Here is a 15,161-nt window from a genome sequence, read left to right as displayed (position 1 = left end):
AAGGAAAATAAAAAATATCTACTAATCTCTTGGATAGTGCCCCTTTTATTTTTAATCTCTTTGCCCCTCAAATATATATATATATATAATATATATATATATGTCTTCATTAATAACTTAGCGAGAAAGTTGTCACTTTGTACCCCAGATAAAGCAAAGGAAGTTGTAAATGGTTTTATCATTGGCCCACAATTTCTGCCACAGGAAGAGTAAATGATTAAAAAAAAATCAGAAGTTTCTGCCTTGACTGGGAAGTTATCAGGGACATCTCTGCAGAGATTTGGCTATAAGAACAAAGGTCATACATCTATCCTTGTTCACTCCCATACATGAAGGGAGAAATGACAAATTGGGGGTCTAGCGCACTTTGCATGCATTCTTTAAAGGATCAGATATAGTTTTGTTTGTTTGTTTGTTTGTTTTTGAGATGGAGTCTCTGTTGCCCAGGCTGGAGTGCAGTGGCATGATCTCAGCTCACTGCATCCTCCATCTACCAGGTTCAAGTGATTCTCCTGCCTCAGCTTCCCGAGTAGCTGGGACTGCAGGCGTGCACCACCATGCCTGGCTAATTTTTGTACTTTCTGTAGAGACAGGGTTTCACCATGTTGGCCAGGCTGGTCTTGAACTCCTGATCTCAGGTGATCCACCTGCCTCGGCCTCCCAAAATGCTGGGATTATAGGCATGAGCCACCATGCCTGGCCAGATACAGCTTTAGCTTTGTGGTCTAGTCTTTGTTGCAATTATTGAGTTCTGTCATTGGATGGCCAAGTAGCCATAGACAATATGTAAATGAATGGACATGGCCATGCAACAATAACATTTTATTTACAAAAACGAGCAACAGCCCATATTTGGTCCCCATGAATCAGAGTTTGTGAATTCCTGCTTTGTGAATGATTGGAAACTCTTCACCTCAGAATGGAGGAGGATATAGTGGAGGGAGATTGCCTGGTTTTGTTCCCTGATTCTAACACTACTAAGTATGTGTTACTTAATTACTGATGCCTTCGTTTCCTCATCTGTAAAAAATGGATAATAATAGTCATCATATTAGATTGTATGAAGATCAAAGGAATCAATATATGTCAAGCACTTAAACCTGAATCTGGCATGAGAAATGACTCAGTAACTATTGTGACAATTACCTTCAGGTGGAAGGCTGAAGCCAGTGGTGGGTAACATCTAAATATGATTTGCACATTGCTTTGGATAAGAAATAAGAGTATATAAAGGCCTTTCGCTGGCTTTTATCTCTTGCTGTCCCACAAATTTTTACCTCACTGGCATTTTAAAAATCAAAAGAGCCCTATTCCAAAGCAAAGAGAAAATCCCAGTTATGGCAGGTCCCAGAAGAATGTTTCCACAAACCTTCAGACTCAACGTGTTCAAAAACAAATCTTTCATTACCACCCCAGCTCTATTTCTCCCCCTAGTATTGCAATTTCAGAAACATCTGTTGTCTAAGCTTGAAAACTAAGAACTTCTGTCTCCTCCCTCTCAATCCATTCACACCCAGTCACCAAACTCGATCAATTTCACTTCCACAAGATCCTTCGAAGCCATTCATTTCTTTGCATTCCTACAGCACTGAGTTCAGGTTGTCATTATTTTTCACCCGTACTACAGCAGTAGTCATCCTATCTCTAATCTTGCCCCCAACCCATCCCTTTTGCACAATATCACTCATGAACTCTTTCATAAAAGCAAACCTAACCACTCTCATCACTCTACCCATGAAACCTTAGCATGGCATAAAAGTTCCTTAACGATCTGACGTCTTCAGTCTCATCTCTGCTGCCATCTCTCAACTCCTTCCTCTGCTTTTCCTTCCAGTGTATGTTACAGTAGCACTAAACTGCTTGCTGGCCCATCATTTTCCCTGCCTTCTCAGCTGCTAACTCTGTACTCCTCTTTCAGATCTCTGGTAGTCTCTTACTGCTGAACAACCAGACTAACTTAGGCACCTTCTATTGGGCTTCCACAGGATTCTCTTGACTCATCTATCACAGATCTTACCATGCTGTAATGATCTGTTTGCTTATAAATATTCCCCAGAAGACAGTGAGCTCCAGGAAAGAACATATCCAGTCTTATTTGTGTTTGTCTTTCCGTTGCTTCCCACAACGCTATATCCATTATAGGTGTCCAGTAGTTTGGTTGAATTAATACACAATGAAACTAAAAAGTACAAAGGAAGAATGAGAGTGATTGGCAGGCCCTTGGAGGAGGGATCTATATCTGGTCTTTGATACCAAAGGGTTTGCAAAAGTCCAGGGAGGGGAGGAAATTGGTGGAGGACAGGCAGGGATCTGAAAGTCTGAAGAAAGGTTGAACATAAGGCATGAGAAAAGACCATTAGATTTAGTGACCAGGATTTTCCTGGAAAACTCAAGAGTAGATTTTTAATAACTAGGTAATTAAACTGAGAAGAGAGATTATTTAGAAATAGAGACAGTAGGCATAGGTGGTTTTGAAATGAGTTAATGGATTGTCTCCTGTTTGTGTTTTAGGATGAGGAAGCATGAGTTATCTCTAAGATAAGATCATAAAAAGAGAAGAAAGACAAGTTAGAATTAAGAGTTAAAGTATGGGGCAAGAGCACCAGTAGAATCAAGAGTCCAGATAAGAGGATTCTCTTTGCTAGGAGAATAGCTACTTAATCTTCAAAGTCAGAAGCAAAAGAAGAGCCAGAGAATACCCAAGTGGGAGATTTTGAAAGAGTGAAGAGGAAAGCTGAGAGCTTCAATCTAATGGCTACCCTCAGCTACATGTGGACACAGAATGGGAAGTGCTGAGCTCTCAGAAAGTCAAAGGAAAGAGGAGAGTGCTGAGCTCTGGGAAAGGAGATGAAAAGGCAGAAGGAGACAGTACTTCTTCACTTTGCTCAGGTGAAGAGAATGTTGAATACAGAAATGAATCTCCAAGTTCTTCAAGGAAAATCCTGGTACCAAAAGTAACAAAAAAAATACTTTCTGTTATATCTTATGGCTCCAAAACACTTTATAGAATTAACTTTTGTTGGTTTACAAATATACTATAATAATTCAACATACCTGCTTTGAGTTCATTGTACCTACACCTAATAAATGGGAAAATTTAGGCCACCTGGAATTTCACCTTTTGACACATCGTGGGAAGCCTCAGCCTTAGCTGATAAAAAACATGGTTCACATGGATGCAACAGCAAATAGAGATGCGTGAGAAAATCCCATAGGCAATACGGGCTCAAAGTGTGGTGATGAATAGCCTGAGGCAAGCAAACACTATCAAATAATTCAGTGGAATCAATGGTAAAAGATTGACCAACTACTTAGAAGACACTGACCACATGTGGGATTTATTAACTACCTATGCTGCTTCAGGTAGCAAGACCTACCAAACTCACACATATCTACATATTCTTTGTCAAGGAGTAAGTTGCACTACAACTGCATTACAAAAACAAAAAAGTCACTTCCAAATTCATATCTGCTCTAGCAGGCAACCTTCTTACTAACTCCTCCGTCTTCTTTCCCACTTTTTGCTGTTTGGGAAGAAACTGGAGATAAAACTGTACAAAACCACATAGGCAAATAACGACATGGGGTCAACCTCAGGTTTAGAAAACCCTGCCCCCAGAAATCATCCCCAGGCCTGGATTTGTGAAAGCCAGCATTCTGAGAGACTCTTTCCTAAAACTATCTGATCACAGTTGTACTGTCATTTATTAATTACCACGGGAACCACCAACTGTCATCATGAAATCTTTTATAGGCATACTGTAAATATTAAAAGAGCATATTAAAGTTATACCATATGCAGCAGCAGCTGATGCTATTTTATGGAGACAATATTAGAGAGTATGCGGAATTATCACACTACAACGCCCATGATCTCTATTTCTTACAGCTGCCCTGGAGCATGACGCTGGGCCACAATTTTAACTCTTTAATCACAGAGGGGAGTAATTTGACTGATCATTTACACTGAAGCAAACTTTATCACTTAAACCAGGGTATATAGTTAATTATATAGATGCCTTTTTCTACATTCACCAGTCAACTTTTTATTATGAAAATGAGAGCAGGAGGATTTTCTTTGAAGTTTCCTAGGGCAGGAAAGAGTATTTCCCCTGTCTTATAGTTGAAATCAGTGTGTAGGAGTGGCTCCTAGAAGCCACATGACCTATCTGCGTTAGCTTAGACTGTGTGTCAAGTGCAGTGGCCATTCTGGCAAGATAGCACATTTGTCTGATGAACTTTGTGAAGTCAACCCAAAGCTAACTTGAGGCTTATTTGGGTTGTCTCATAAGACCTGCTGCTTGCTCCCCCAAAATCTTCCCCATTGGTCTGTCACAATATCTGAAACTTGTCCCACTGTACTTGAGAGAGAGACAACTAGGTCCAGAATCTTCTGTTAAAATGCAAAATATAGATGATAGTTTGGAAATACTGTTAATTATCTTAGGAGTGAGTATAGTATTCTTATTATATAGGAGGATATTCTTATTCTTAGGAGATGCATGCTGGAGTATTAAAGTGGAAGTGTCAGCCAGGCGCAGTGGCTCATGCCTGTAATCCCAGCACTTTGGGAGGCTGAGGCAGGCGGATCATGAGGTCAGGAGTTCGAAAACAGCCTGGTCAACATAGTGAAACCCCCATCTCTACTAAAAAAAAATACAAAAAATTAGCTGGGCATGGTGGCATGTGCCTGTAATCCCAGCTACTCAGGAGGCTGAGGCAGGAGAATCGCTTGAACCCGGGAGGCGGAGGTTGCAGTGAGCCAAGATCGCACCATTGCCCTCTAGCCCAGATGACAGTGCAGGACTCCGCCTCAAAAAAAAAAAAAAAAAAGTGGAAGTGTCTTGATATTTGAAATTTACTTTCACATGTTCAAACAATACAGAAATATGTAGTGAATACACATATACACTCATTCATACAAGTTGAGATATAAAGCAAATATGACAAAATGCCAACAAATTGTTGAATTAAGGTAGAATGTATACAAGTATTTTTGGTACTTTTTTTCAGCTTGGTTTTAAAATCTTCATGATTAAAAAGGGAAGAAAACTCAGATATCTGAGCATACCCCCAAACCCACTGAATCAGCATCCTTGGGTATGGAACCCAGAAAGAGGCATTGCCAGTAAGTGCCTGAAGTAAGTTTTAGGGCCAATAATAGTTGAAAATTATTGAATTATAATGCTAAATACTGATGGAAGAATAAGTGTAATGACTACGTGATAAAAAGTGCAACTTAGAAGAAGGATGGAGCAAGATGGTAGAGTAGTACTCTCCAGTGATTGTCCCCCAACAGAGACATCAATTTGAACAACTACCCACATGCAAAAATACCTTCACAAGGGCTAAGAAAAACATATGAGAGATCACAGTGCCTGGCGGTAGCACAAAAATAAGAAAAGATACATTGAAGAGGGTAGAAAGGAGAGTTTTACATTACCTGTGTCACCCCTTCCCAACTCCAAGCAGCATAGCACAGAGACAGATACTGTCCACTTAGGGGAAAGAGAGGTAAGTGAACTTAAGACATTCTCTCAGGCCCCAACACTGGGCCCACCATTGTAAAATTCAGTACCAGGAAGACTCCCCCACAGTCTTTTACACAAGACCCTGCAGAATGAGTCTCAGCACCAGTCATGTCCATACTACCCCTGATTTCAGGCTTGCATGGTGGACTCAATGTCTTTATCACCATCAGGCCAACTTTAGCGGTTCTGGGCTCCATACAGCTCTCAGCAGCAGGGAACCCTCAGTGTCCTCAGGCGTCTGGTGTGCCTCAGCACTACACCAACCACAGCAGGCCCCAGGCTTCAGGCAAAGCTGAACCAGCCATAGTGGGACTTGGGCTTCCGGCAGGCCAGAAGCCTGGGGTTTCCCAGTGCTATGCCAGCTGCATCGGTCCTGGGCTTCTGGTACACTGTAGCAGTGTGCCTGCTGCAAAACTTTCTCAGAAAAAGTTAGTTTGTGAAGACTGTAATAAGCACATATTTCTTCAAATGCAAAGACATCAACACATGAGTACAAGGAATAAGAATAATCAAGAAAAGGCCGGACGCAGTGGCTCACGCCTGTAATCCCAACACTTTGGGAGGTCAAGGCATGGGGATCACCTGAGGTCAGGAGTTCGTGACCAGCCTGGCCAACATGGTAAAACCCTGTCTGCACTAAAAATACAAAAATTGGCTGGGTGTGGTGGCTGACGTCTGTAATCACAGCTACTTGGGAGGCTGAGGCAGGAGAATCACTTGAACTGGGGAGGCGGGGGTTGCAATGAGCCAAGATCACGCCACCGAACTCCTGCCTGGATGACAAGAGCAAAACTCCGTCTCAAAAAATAATAATAATAATAATCAGAAAAACAAGACATCATCAAATGAACAAAATAAAGGGTCAATGACTGACTCTAAAGAAATGGAAATGCATAAACTGCTGGACAAATAATTCAAAATAATCATTTTAAGGAAGCTCAGCAAACTTCAAGAAACAGAGAATCAATGCAATGAAGTGAGGAAAACAAGTGACCAGAATGAAAAATGTAATACAAAGACTAAAATAATTTTAAAGAATCAAACAAAATCCTAGAAGTGAAAAATACAATGAATGAAATGAAAAATTCAGTAGAGAGCCATAGGTCATAGACTTAATCAAGCAGAAGAAAGAATCTGTGAACTCTAAGACAGAGTACTTGAAATTATGCAGTTCAAGGAGAAAAAAAACGAAATGGAAAGGGAAAAGCTTATGGGATGTATGGGACATCAAAACAACAAATGTTCTAGTCAAAGGAACCAAAGAAGAAGAGTAAGATAAAAGAGCTGAAAGCTTGTTTAAAAAAATCATAGAAGTAAACTTCCCAAATCTGGAGAAATATATCCAGGTACAGGAAGGTCAAAGGTGTCTAATCAGATTCAATTAAAATAAGAATACCCTAAGACATATTATAATCAAACTGTCAAAATTCAAAACAAAGAGATGATCTTGAAAGCAGCAAGAGAAAAGATGCAAATAACATATAAGGGTGTTCCAATATAGCTAGCAGAGACTTCTCAGCAGAAATCTTACAGGCAAAGAAAGGGTAGGGTGATATATCCAAATTACTGAAGGGGAAAAAAAAACCCTGCCAATCAAGGATAATGTACCAGCAATGCTGTCTTTCAGAAATGAAGGAGAGATACTTTCCCAGAGAGACAAAAGCTGAGGGAGTTCATTGCCACCAGACTTGTCTTACAAGAAATGCTAAAAGAAGTTCTTCAAGCTTAAATAAAAGAATGACAATGAATAACACAAAAACACCTAAAAGCATAAAACTCACTGGTAAAAGTTAGTACACAGTCAAATTCAGAATACAGATGCTCCTGAAACAATGGGCACATCATAACCACATCATAATTTCAGGAGCATCCGTATTCTGAATTTATGACAGGGTTATGATATCCCCATGGTAAGTAAAAAAAAATTCAGGTTAAAAGCGCATTTAATGCTGGCAACACAGCAGACAGTCCCCAACTCATCATAGTTTGACTTACAATTTATTGACTTTGCAACGGTGCTAAGTGACACACATTCTGTAGAACCCATAACCCCATCATAAGTCATAAGAAGCTCCTCAACTTGTGATGAGGTTACATCACAATAAAACCATCATAAAGTAAAAAAATTGTTAGCTAAACCATTGTAAGTTGAGGACCATCTCTACTCTAATACTGTAATAGTGGTGGATAAATCATTTACATCTTTAGAATGAAGGTAAAAAACCAAAACTATTAAAAATGATAAGAGCTACAATAATTTGTCAAGAGACATGCAATACAAAGAGATGTAAATTGTGACATAAAAAATTCAAAATGTTGGCGGAGTGGAGTAAAAGTGTGAAGATTTGTTTTGCTTTGCAATCAAAGTTAAGTTTTTATCAGCTTAAAATAACCTACAATAACTAGAAAATGTTTTTTTGTAAGCTTCATGTTAATCACAAAACAAAAACCTACGGTAGATGTACAAAAAATAAAAAACAAGGAATTGAAACATACCACTAGAAAAAATCACTTCACTACAAAGGAAGTGAAAGAGCCACAAAGCCACAAGTGAGGAAGGAAGAAAGAAAAGATCTAGAAAAAAAACTAGAAAACAACACAATAGCAGTAGTAAGTCCTTACCTATCAATAATTACATTGAATATATATGGATTAAATTTTCCGATTGAAAGACATAGAATGACTGAAGGTATTTTAAAAAAACAAGACCCAATGATATGTCGTCTACAAGAAACTCACTTCACCGTAAGTGCACACATAGACCGAAAGTGAAGGGATGGAAAAAGACATGCTATGCAAATGGAAACAGAAAAAGAGCAGGAGTAGTTATATGTATATTAGGCAAAAGAGACTTTAAGTCAAAAACCATAAAAAGAGACAAGGAAGGGCATTATATAATATTAAAGGAATCAATTTAGCAAGAAGATATAACAATTGTAAATATATACCCACCCAACACCAGAGCATCTAAATATATAAAGCAAATATTTATAGGTCTAAAGGGAGAGATATACTGCAATACAATAACAGTAGTGGACTTTAACACTCCATGTTCAGCAATCGACAGATCATCCAGACTAAAAATCAATAAGGGAACACGGAACTTCAACTACACTGTAGATCAAATGGACCTAACAGACATATATGAAACATTCCATTCAACAGCTAGAGAATACACATTTTTCTCAACTGCACAGGGAACATTCTTCAGTATAGATTTTATGTTAGACCATGAAACAAGTCTTAACAAATTTAAGAATACTGAGATCCTATCAACCATCATTTCTGATCACAATGGTATAAAATTAGAAATCAATAACAGCGGAAACTTCAGAAAATTCACAAATCCATGGAGATTAAACAACATAATCCTGAACAACTAATGGGCCAATGATAAAATTAAAAAGAAACTTACAAAGTTTCTTGAGACAAATGGAAATGGAAACACAACATACCAACCTATGGGATCCAGAAAAGACTGTTCTAACAGGGAAATTTAAAGAAATAAACACCTACTTCAAAAAAAGAAGCAAGAACTTAAATACACAACCTAACATTACAACTTATAAAACAAAAACAAAGCTCAAACTTAGTAGGACGATGAAAGTAACAAAGATCATAGCATTATCAAATGAAATTAAAACTTAAAAACCAATAGAAAAGATCAACAATTTTGAGTTGGCTTTTTGAAAAGATTTTTTAAAAATCAACAAACCTTTAGCTAGAATAAGAAAAGGAAAAGAGGACTCAAATACAACCATAAATTAGAAAGAAAATATTACAACGGATTCAGCAAAAATACAAAGAATCATAGGAGACTATTATGAACAATTACATAGCAATAAATTGGATAATCTAGGAAAAATGGATAAATTTCTTGACACATACAACCCACGAAGACTGAATTATAAAGAAATAGAAAACCTTGACAGACCTATAATGAGTAAGTAGATTGAATTGGTAAAAAAAATTCTCCCACCTGGTTTTTGTCATTAGTTCTGTTTATGTGGTGAATTATGTTTATTGATTTGTGTGTGTTGAACCAGTCTTGCATCCCAGGGATGAAGCCAACTTGATTGTGGTGGATAAGCTTTTTGATGTGCTGCTGGATTTGGTTTGCCAGTACTTTACTGAGGATTTTCACATTGATGTTCATCAGGGATATTGGCCTGAAGTTTTCTCTTTTTGTTGTGTCTCTGCCAGGTTTTTTGTATCAGGATGATGCTAGCCTCATAAAATGAGTTAGGGAGAAGTCCCTCCTTTTCAATTGTTTGGAATAGTTTCAGAAAGCATGGTACCAGCTCCTCTTTGTAACTTTGGTAGAATTCAGCTGTGAATTCGTCTGGTCCTGGGCTTTTTTTGGTTGGTAGGCTATTTATTACTGCCTGAAGGATCTAGAATAAGAAATACCATTTGACCCAGCAATCCCATTACTGAGTATATACCCAAAGGAATATAAATCATTCTATTATAAAGATACATGCACATGTACGTTTATTACAGCAGTATTCACAATAGCAAAAATATGGAACCAACCCGAATGCCCATCAATAATAGATGGGATAAAAAAAATGTGGTGCATATACACCATGGAATACTATGCAGCCATAAAAAGGAATTAGATCATGTCCTTTGCAGATCATGATGAAGCTGGAAGCCATCATCCTCAGAAAACTAACACAGGAAGAGAAAACTAAACACCACATGTTCTCACTCGTAAGTGGGAGCTGAACAATGAGAACACATGGACACAGGGATGGAAACAACACACACTGGGACCTGTCGGGGGGCAGGGGGAGAGAGAGCATCAGGATAAATAGCTAATCCCATGTGGGGATTGATACGTAGGTGATGGGTGCAGCAAACCACCATGGCACATGTTTACCTATGTAACAAAACTGCACCCTCTGCACATGTATACCAGAACTTAAAATAAAAATTGTTTAAAAGTGTACCATCAAAAAGAAGCCTAAGATCTGATGGTTTCACTGCTGGATCTTATCAAATGTTTAAAGAACTAATAGAAACTCTTCTCAAACTCTTCTAAAAAATCAAAATGGAACAACTACTTTTAAATTCATTTCAGGCCAGCATTACCTTGACACCAAAGTCAGATAAGAACACAACAAGAAAAGAAAACTACAGGCCAGTATCACTAATGACATGGATGCACAAATCCTCAGCAAAATACTAACAAACCTAATTCAAGAGCAAATAAAAAAGATCATTCACCATGATCAAGCTGATTTATCCCAGAGATATAAGGATGGTTCAACATACATAAATCAATAAATGTGATGCATCACATTAATAGAATGAAGGATAAATCCATGTGATTATTTCAATGGGTGCAAAAAAGTATTCAACAAAATTCAACACCTTTTCAGGATAAAAACTCTCAAAAAGTTAGGCATAGAAGGAAAGTACATTAATAAAATAATGGCCATACCTGACAAATTCACAGCTAACATCACACTCAACGGAGAAAATTTGAAAGCTTTTTTCTCCAGAGAGCAGGAACAAGACAAGAATACCTGTTCTCACCACTTCTACTCAACATATTACTGAAGGTCCTAGCCAGAGCAATTAGGCAAGATAAATAAATGAAAGGGGTCCAAATTGGAAAGGAAGAAATTATGTTATCCTTGTTTGCAGATAATGTGATCTTACATATAAAAAACCCTAAAGACTCCATCAAAAAAAAACCATTAGAATTAATGAACAAATTCAGTAAAGTCTCAGGATACAAATCAACATATAAAAACCAATGTCATTTCTATACACTAACAGCAAACTATCTGGAAAGGGAATCAAGAAAATAATCCCATCTGAAAAAGCTATCAAAAAAAATACTTAGGAATACATTTATCCAAGGAGGTGAAAAATTTCTACATTTAAAACTGTAAAATGTTGATGAAATAATTGGAAGAAGAAAAATAAATGGAGAGATAATCCATGTTCATGAACTGGAAAAGCTAATATTGTTAAAATGTCCATACTGCCCAGAGATCTACAGACTCAACACAACCTCTATCAAAATACAAATGATATTCTTCACAAAATAGAAAAAACAATCCTAAGATTTGTCTGGAACCATAAAAGACACAAAATAGCTAAAGCAATCTTGAGCAAAAAGAATAAAGCTGTAGGCCTCATACTACCTGACTTCAAAACAAGCTACAAAGCTATAGCAACCAAAGCAGCATGGCACTGGCATTAAAAAGAGGCACATGGACAAATGAAGCAGAATAGAGAGGCCAGAAATAAATTCATGCAACAACAGCCAACTGATTTTTGACAAAGGCACCAAGAACGCACAATGGGGAAAGGTAAATGGTGTCAGAAAAACTGGATATTCACATGCAGAAAAATGAAATTAGACCCTTATCTCATATCACATACTAAAATCAACTCAAAATGGATTAAAGACTTAAATGTAAGACTTGAAACTATAAAACTACTAGAAGAAAAGAGGGGAAAAGCTCCACGATATTGGTCTGGGTGGTCATTTATTTTGGATATGACCCCAAAAGCACAGGCAACAAAAGCAAAAATAGACAAATGGGTTTATATCAAACAAAAGCTTCTGCATAGAACGGGAGCAATCAATTGAGTAAAGAGACAACCTACAGAATGGGAGAAAATTTTTGCAAAATATATATATGTTAAAGGGTAATACTCAAAATATGTAAGGAATGCAAACAACTTAATAGCAAGAAAATGAATACAGTAGCCCCCCCTTATCTGTGGTTTTGCTTTCTGTGGTTTCTTACCTGTGGTCAGCCACAGTCTGAAAATATTAAATGGAAAAATTCAGAAATCATCAATTCATAATTTTTAAGTCATGTGCCATCCTGAAAAGTGTGATGTAATCTTGCACTGTCGGGCTTCATCTGCCCAGCATATGAATCATCTGTTTTTCCCGCATAACCATGTTACATATATGCTACCTGCCCTTTAGTCACTTAGCAGCCATCTCTGTTGTCAAAATTTTAAAAATAGTATGAATAGGGTTCTGTACTATCTACTGATTCAAGAATCCACTGGGGATCTTGAAAAACATCCTCTGTGGATAAGGGGGAAGCTACTGTAATCCAATTTAAAAATGGGCAAAGGATATGTATAGACATTTCTCCACAAGATATATGCAAATCTTCAACAGACATTTGAAAAAAAGACTCAACATCCCTAATCATCAGGGAAGTACAAATTAAAATCACAGTGAGATGTCACCTCACACCTAGTAAAACGGCTATTATCAAAAAGATGAAAGATAAGCATCGGTGAGGATGTGGAAAAACTACCACGTTATTTATTGGTGGGGATGTAAATTAGTACAGCCATTATGAAAAACAACGTGGAGGTTCCCTAAAAAACTACAAACAGAAATACTATATGACCTAGCAGTCCCGCTACTGGGTATATATCTAAAGAAAATAAAATCAGGATGTCAAAGAGATATCTACGTTCCTATGTTTACTGCAACATTATTTACAATCACTAAAATATGGAATTAAGCTGAGTGTACATCAATAAATAAATGAAGAAAGAAAATGTGGTATATACTCACAATGGAATACTATTCAACTTTAAAAAGGAAGGAAAGCCTGTCATTTGTAACAACATGGATGAACTTGGAGGACACTATGTTGAGTGAAATAAACTAAGCATGAAAAGACAAGTACTGCACAATCTCACTCCTGTGGAATCTAAAACAAGAAAAGATCTTACAGAAGCAGTAGAATGGTGGTTACCAGGAGCTGGGATGGTTGCCGGGAACAGGTTGGGGGGTGGTCAAAAGACAAAATTTCCCTTAGGAGGAATAGTTCAAGAGATCTATTGTACAACATGGGGATACAGGTAACAGTACATTGTATTCTTGAAAAATGGCTGAAAGCGTAAAGTATTCTCACCACAAAAAAGGTAACTATGTGGGGTAATGTGTTATGGTTATTAGCTAGATTTAGTCATTTCACAATGTTATTTACTAAAAAACAATATGTTATAAACAGTAAATGTGTATAATTTAATGTCAATTTAGAAAATAGTTTAAAGAGCAACTTATTTTAAGGAGAAAAATCAACATAGGTAAAGACCCTTATTTCCTCTGAGCTAAAAATGCAATTAAGTTAATGGATAGGAGTAATGTCACTCCTTAATTGTGTAGAACTGAAATCTATAAGAGCCTGGAAGAGAGTTTCAGTGGAAAACAACAGGAGGATCGAAAAGGGTTAGGAGAACAGCACGATATTTTCTTTCTAGAAGAAATCTGCTCAGGAGTGCAGAATTCATGTGGTGAGAATTCTTCAGTGGCTCCCTACCTCACCATTATCTGACCTTGCAGCAAAATCACTTGTGAAGCTTTAAAAATATATAGACTAAGGCCTGCTGATCCCCAAACGCCATCTTCACCCATTGGAACAGTCTCTCTGTGTTTTAAAAGCTCATAGGTAATTTTAATACACAGCCAAGGTTCAAAAGCACTTGCCTATAGAATGAAACCCAAACTCTCAAGCCAGGAAAATTCTGTCTTCTCTAGGGCAGGAGCCTGTCAGCCATCTTAGTACTCCAACAGGCACAGTGCTTGACACAATAGACTCTAAATAAACGATAACTGAATTAATACATCAATGGGCTGGATGGATGAATAGACTTAAATTAGGAGCCCTGAGGCATTAAAGATAATTTGAATATCCTCAAATGAGGGTAAGAAAGAGAAGGGAGCCCAAGGGGGAGACCAGAGGCCAGAAGCAGGAAAAGTGAATGCCAAAGAAAATTCTACCCGATTTGCAGTTTTTCTTGGGGCTATCAAAGGATTTATAATCTCCTTTAAGGACAAGTGGGAGAATGCGGCATAGGGTTTTTTTTGCTCATATATGCACATTTGGGAGCCCCTTCAGTGATAAGTTTACACTATGTTTTCATAATCCTGTAAAGCTACAGGACATTATTTTTCAAGGTTCAAAGACGCTATTCAATCTGGTGGATCCCAGACCTGAAGAGGGCATGCTTTCAGTGATTTACCTGAGCTGGAGTAGGATGTTGGCTCTGTCTATCCATTTAAGTTTTCACCTATTTCTTGTCTTAGGTTTGGGCTGGTTGCAGATTTCCTTTTAATAATGTCATTGTGACTTATAAAACACGCTTATTGGAAATTCTTGTTTTTTGTATATGGGACATGAAAGAGGCATGTTTCCCTTAGTTGGCAGAAAAGAAGAAGGTGTCATACTTCCTTGAAAAACATTATTAACCAAGTCCCCACCCATAGGTGGGTCCTTGGTGATAATTTCTTTTGGAGGAAAGGAGGAGGAACAAAACAGAGTAAGAGGGAGGAAACCCATGAAATGAAAATCTGACTCTCCCCTGGAAATGTGGGTGGATAAATGAATCCTCGCTTTGGAAAACTAGTATTACAGGAAAGTCCATTCCGTTGCTCAGGGTACTATTACTCACTCATTTCACCACTGCAAACTCCTGCATGTGGGTATTAGATTCAACAAGCTGAACAGGACCCACTAACGTGTATTTAAAATTCATCCTCTGTTATCAAAATAGAAACCCAACTTTTCTGTGCTCCAGATGAAGAAGTTTATGCACATGATTTCCAAGGTTTCTTCCAGCTCTCTGGCT

The sequence above is a fragment of the Pan troglodytes genome, chromosome 11 (genome assembly GCF_028858775.2).
Source record: "Pan troglodytes isolate AG18354 chromosome 11, NHGRI_mPanTro3-v2.0_pri, whole genome shotgun sequence".
Lineage (NCBI taxonomy): Eukaryota > Metazoa > Chordata > Mammalia > Primates > Hominidae > Pan > Pan troglodytes.
This window is presented reverse-complemented; position numbering follows the sequence as displayed.